The following is a 6000-nucleotide window of genomic DNA, read 5'->3' as shown; positions in this document are numbered from 1 at the left end:
CTGTCCAGCGTTGGGAGGATTCTCTCCAAGTGACCACATGTGTGGAAAGTCCCTGGACGAGTGACTTTGGTTGGAGACACACCATGCTCTGCCTTTGAAATGACTGATATTTATGGTGTTTTGCCTCTAACTATCCTGCTGGATTTCTCCCAATCTCAGCCCACGGCCTCTCCCTCCCGAGGAGAGGCTGCTGCCGGGGACTCTGGATAGAGCAGTTCTCCTGCTGTTTCTTTAAACCACAGAACAAGTGATGTGGCTGAGCAGGAACCGAATTGGAATCCATACCGGTTGCATGACCGTTCTGGGAAAAATCGCTGCTCTGAGCTTATTTCCGCTTACAATGATGATATCCAGGGGCAGAGTTGATGCTCCATGAGTTAAACAGAAAGGAAGGCGAGGCGGACAAGGCCTGCTTGCCAGTCTTCCTAGCATGTTGACACATTCGGTTAAGACGGAAGGACCGGGAAACCTTAGCAGGGCTCTCTGCTGGGTGCTGGAGGTACAGCAGAGGCAAACACATAGGAAGCCTCCGTTGTCACGAAGCTTCATTTCTAGAAGTCACACCCACCAAGTCAGGTGGGAAGACGTGCCGTGGAGACAAGAAGAGTACAGGGGATGGGAGGCATGTGTGCTGGGGCACAGACTTGCACGTGTGGGGTGCACCTGCGTGTGTTGGCGTGGGGTGCTGAGGGAGGGTCTCACGGAGCAGACGGCTTCGGGAGGTTGCACAAAGGAAGTGAGAACGCGGCTGTGACATGTTTGGGGGCAAGAGCATTCCAGGGGAAGGTTCCGAAGCGGGAGAGTGCTGGGTTCGAAGAACCGCGGGCGGGCCCGAGCTCCTCGCCACGAGACGGGGGTGCGTTCAGGGAGGTATCACGGGACAGAGCACCCAGGGCTCCCAAGGCCGCTGTATCGTCTCGGGCTTTGCTGGAAGCCAGAAGGCAAGCTCGGAGGGAACGAGGTGATGAACGTTGAACCCAGCCCCTTGAGCCCAGCTACACCTCTGTGGGGGGATAGGCCGATTCAGGGAGCCAGGCCCTGCGGACCCAGGGCCCTTGGTTACGGTTCCTGTGCCCCAGCTGCTCGGGGTCACCCAGCGGGATCACCATCCCAGCCAGGCTTGTGAGGAGAAGAGAAAGTAAAAACAGTAGCAACGACAGCCGGAACCAGTTCCCATTTCCAGAAGGGCCTCACTCTGTGCTGGAGGGTTAAGCGGTGGGCACGACGAAGTGGGGGGCTGAGGCGCCGGGACTAGTCAGGGGAGCCAGCAGAGGAGCGTGGAAATTGTGTGGGCTGGCCCGTCACCCCCAACAAAGAAGGGTTAGTGAGGAGAGCGCACGGCCACCGAGCCGGAGGAGGGGCTGGGCCCTCAGACTCCGCGTGGGGGCCGGACCCCCGTGGGCCAGAAGCCTCCCTGTCCCCCCTCCCCGGTGCACATGTGCCAGGGGATATATAAGCAAGAGGGTCTGCGGTGTCGACCTAAGGTTTGGGGCCGTCGAGGGCGAGACAAGAACAGAAGGGATGGCCTGCCGTGCCCTGCTGTCCCTGGGCAGGGTTCGAGCCTCTCATGGAGCAGAGGATGGGGGTGAAGGCGGAGAAGGTGACTCCCTGGGTCCCCAGCCACATGAACACATCCCTAGGAGCGCCTCTTTGGGTGCCCCTCCTAAAGCCGGAGGGGACTGCCATCTGCTGGCGACTTGAGGATCTTACCCTGATGCTCGGCTTGGGACCAGGGCCTCTCAGCTTTGGGGTTGGGGGGTGGGGGCAGGTAGGGTGGGCATCTTCTCCAGACCACGTGCTGTCCATTTTCCTCCTTCAGATCATCCCAGCTTCTCATCGGCATCTATCTTCTTCACCCTAATTTTAGGGACGCGCAGAAATATTCAGTGACTGGACCGAGATCATCGAATAATTCAAGCTCAGCTCCGACCGCGAAGGTGATTACTTCAAAGAAGTCAGGACCGCGTTGGCTTTGCAAACTGCGAAGGGTTTGGAGGGCACCGGCTTGCGGCAGGTGTTCCTCGCGTGCCGAGCGCAAGAATATTGGATAAAGGAGTAAGTGTGCGATAGATGCTCCCCGAGGCGCTTGGCCTAGTCGGAAGGCCAAGGCCGCAGTCCTAGGTCTGGCCCTTCAAGGTCAGGTGAACCTCAGAGAAGTCATTTCACTGCTCAGTTCCTTTCCCTGCTGCTGCAAAAGTAGCGGCTACTGCGGGAGCTGCTCCTTGTGTGTGTGTGTGTGTGTGTGTGTGTGTGTGTGTAACATCTATTTTCCAGTCGTGCTGAGGTTGGAGTGATGCTCCAGAGAAGAGCCCTGCCTGCTTCCTTCCTGAGCTTTAAATTCATTTTATGGGGCAGGCGGTGGAGGCAGGAGGACCAGGCGAGTGAGCCCTCTGCTGGCCACTAGGAGGCCACACCCGCCCGAAATCCTGGTGAGGACGGGGTGGAGGGGGCCCCTGTGCGGGCGTCCAGCACCCCACTGAGGCCTTAGGACGCGCAGCAGGAGCAAATGCCTTTCTAGTCTGGGAGGGAGTCTCCTAAAGGGCAATGCTGACTCTTTCACTCTTGCCCTAAACTCTCGGCTGCACTCAGGACCCAAGGCCTTCGGGGTAACGCCCGCCTCCGCCTTCACCCTTCCCATTCTGCCCACAGCCTCGCCTTAGCATTGATCCCATTCTCACCACAGTAACCTCCAGGGAGCCCCCCGGATCACCACCCCCTAAAGTCCGAGGAGCGATGCCTAGTACTCTGAGACCCTGAAGCCCTCCTGGTTCCTGGGGCTCAGGAGGCTTTGACTCCAGCCCTGCACACCCCTAATGAGACGATGGAGCTGCATCTAGAAGACACCCCCCGCAGGAACTGGGAGCAGTTCAGGAACTAGGACGTGGACCTGGAGCAGCTCTGTGGGACCCCAAGTCCTATGGGGTCTTCCCTCTAAACGTCTCCCAGAACCATATGCCCCATCTCCACGACACCACCAAACCCCATGGAACCCCATCACCTTACCCTGGGCCCCTTCGGCACCTCTCGTCTTGCAAGCTGCAACAAAAAGATAGTTTAAAGAAAAGCTATGGTCATAATCCTCCCCCGCTTCAAATTCCTTAGAAGCTTCCCATTGCACTTAGAAAGAAGATCAAAATCCTGATCCTGGACCAAAGGAACCCCCAGGACCAGATTCCTGGCTTGCTTTCTGCACAGCCTGACCTCAGGGCCTCTAGAGATGCTCTGTCCCCTGCTTCCCCTGCCTCTTCACTGGCTAATGCCCACTTATTATTGGGGCCACGATTCAGATGCCCTTGCTCAGGGAAGCCTTCCCGGTCAGGGTCGGGTCCTCGTTAGATATTCTCAGTGTCTCGGACTTGCTTCCAAAGCCTACCCTCTGTTTGCTTGTGTGACGCAGTGGCCGTTGCCAGCCTCCCCCGGGCATGGAAGCTGCACGAGGCCAGGGCCTGTGGTCATTTTGTTCACTTCGTGCTGGGCATCTGGGGGATGTTCAGTACTGACTTCTAAATGGAAAGGGAAAAGAGGGTGTTGGGAGAAGAGAGGCAATCAGCACAGCCCACCGGGAGCCCCCACCCCGCGCTTGGAGTTGCCAAGACGTGGTCGGGAAGAAGGATGGCGCGGGAGGGGCAGACGGAGAAAGGGACGAGGTGGGATCCCCTAAAGGATGGGGAGGTGTGGGCAGGCCCTGTGGTTGGGGTGAGGGGAGCCAGCCTCGTAGGCTCCTTGATTTGCATTCCTTGCTCGAGGCGAAAAGTCCCTCTGTGGGTATCAAGTGGGCAAAGTTCCAGTTATGTGCCCTGGCTTCCACGGGAGGAGACAGAGGTCCCCTGTGGCTTCCGTGGAGGGAGGCCTGCGTGGACCTCATGGGGAGCGGCAAGCAGGCGGCTGCAGCCGTGGTGCCAGGAGCCCCGGGAGAGGCAGAGGCTGGGGGACTGGTTCCCAAGGGGCCAGTGTAGGTCCCAGGGTGGCAGCAGCCGCGGTGCGGGATCACCCTCGGGCCTGGAGGCTCATTGCGGGGGCTGCGTGCCCGACACCGGCCTGGCTCTGTGCCTCTGCCCGGAGGGCGACTGTCGGCTCCCCTGACGCCTGGAGGAAGGGCTGCGAGGTCGGTGCCCCGACCCCTCAGCTCCCTGGCGCCCCGCCTGCAGTGTTCTAGCACTTTCCACCTGGGTGGCTAGCCCAAGACCAGAGGGCGCGGTACAAACCACGCAGGCTGGCCCTGAAAGGGCCAAGTGGGGACAAGGGGACAAGGGGACAAGGGGGGTTGGAGGCAGGGCAAATGGCAGGCCAGACTCCCCGCGTCCGTCCTCCGCCCAGAGCTTCCTGGGAGGCCGAAGTGGAGGAGGCCGTTCAGGAGCCCTCGGGGTGCTGGAGCTTGCTTGGACGAAGCCAGAGTCGCCGACGGAAGGACCGTTTAAGGAACGGCGAGCTCGTGCCATGGGGGCCCCTTGAACCCAGCTGCACAGCCCTGAGCGGCTTGGCTCGGGCCCTCCTCCCTGCCCAGCCCTGGGCGGGGGGTACCCATGACCCCCCCCCAGGGCCTGTCAAGGCCTCCCGCCTGCTGGGGCTTCTGCACCAACCGGAACTGCACCCCGCTGTGGCTCCTGGCCCTCCTGCCTGCCCAGCCCCGGTGGGGGGGCACCCACGACCCCCCGTGGGGGTCCTGCACCAACCAGAGCTGCACGCCGCTGTGGCTCCGGGCCAGTGCGTTGGTGCCCCTGGTCTTGCTGGAGGGGCCGGGCGGCCCGGGCCTCCGGCGGGGGGCTCGGTGGCTGCAGGCGCCCGTGGTCGGGTTGCCACAGCGCAGCCGGGGTTGCTATGGCCCAACTGCAGGCAGCGAGTCTTATGATCTGGGGCGGCCAACTGCGTATATGGCGTGACAGCGTTTGTTAAAGCGAGATAAACTCGGCAGCAAAGGATCCGGCCCGAGCCATAAATTCTTCTCGTCCTCACATCTGAGCCATCACATTCCATTTGAATGAGGCCTGTCAGCCCCAACGTTTCCACTGAATCAGTCCATTTGCTGAGAATCTCTCAGAGGATCAGCTGGGGGTTGCTCCTCGCCGCCCCCCAGCCCCCGTTCTGCTCGCAAAGACGAACATGTCCTGTGGGGTCCCAGCCCGCTATGCCGTGTCCTGTGGGGCCCCAGCCCGCTATGCCGTGTGCTGTGGGGTCCCAGCCCGCTATGCCGTGTCTTGTGGGGCCCCAGCCCGCTATGCCGTGTCCTATGGGGTCCCAGCCCGCTATGCCGTGTGCTGTGGGGCCCCAGCCCGCTATGCCGTGTCCTGTGGGGCCCCAGCCCGCTATGCCGTGTCCTGTGGGGTCCCAGCCCGCTATGCCGTGTCCTGTGGGGCCCCAGCCCGCTATGCCGTGTGCTGTGGGGTCCCAGCCCGCTATGCCGTGTCCCCTGGGTACAAACAGATGTGCTGTGCTGGGGGGGAGTTCCCGCCCCGCCAAAGGCATTCAGGCCGAGGCTGGGGACACTGGGGGCTCTGAGGCGAGGACGCGGAGATACCCCTGACACACACTCCTTCTGGCTCTACGACCTCGGGGTTGTCGGAGGCATCCACTGGACCTCCCGTCCTTGATCATTGCGTAGCTCACGGCACACACACGTTTCCTCGGGGAAGGGGGGCTTTTCATCAGATCCCGAGGGACAGGGAGAATACGGGGGCAGAGACCGGAGTCGAAATCCTAGCTCTAGGATTAATTGGGGGTGGGGGGTGGCCCAGGGCAAGTCATTGCACCTTTGTCAACCCCAATCTGTCACCGAAAATGAAGTGATAGTAGAGGCAGCTAACACCTGCTGGCACCTGCTCCACCCCCGGCACCGTGTTAAGGGCCGCATCTGGATGTTTTTTTTTTTTTTTTCTCTTTGAAGCAATGCTATGAAGTTAAGAACTGTGAGTACCCCCCACTTTACTGATTAGGAAACTGAGGCACAGAGAGGTCAGCGAAATTAGGAGTTGGTGGAACCAAGATTTGAACTCAGGCAGTCTG

Source organism: Vulpes lagopus, chromosome 7, assembly GCF_018345385.1.
Source record: "Vulpes lagopus strain Blue_001 chromosome 7, ASM1834538v1, whole genome shotgun sequence".
In the NCBI taxonomy this organism is placed as follows: Eukaryota; Metazoa; Chordata; class Mammalia; order Carnivora; family Canidae; genus Vulpes; species Vulpes lagopus.
Note: the sequence above shows the minus strand (reverse complement) of the source record.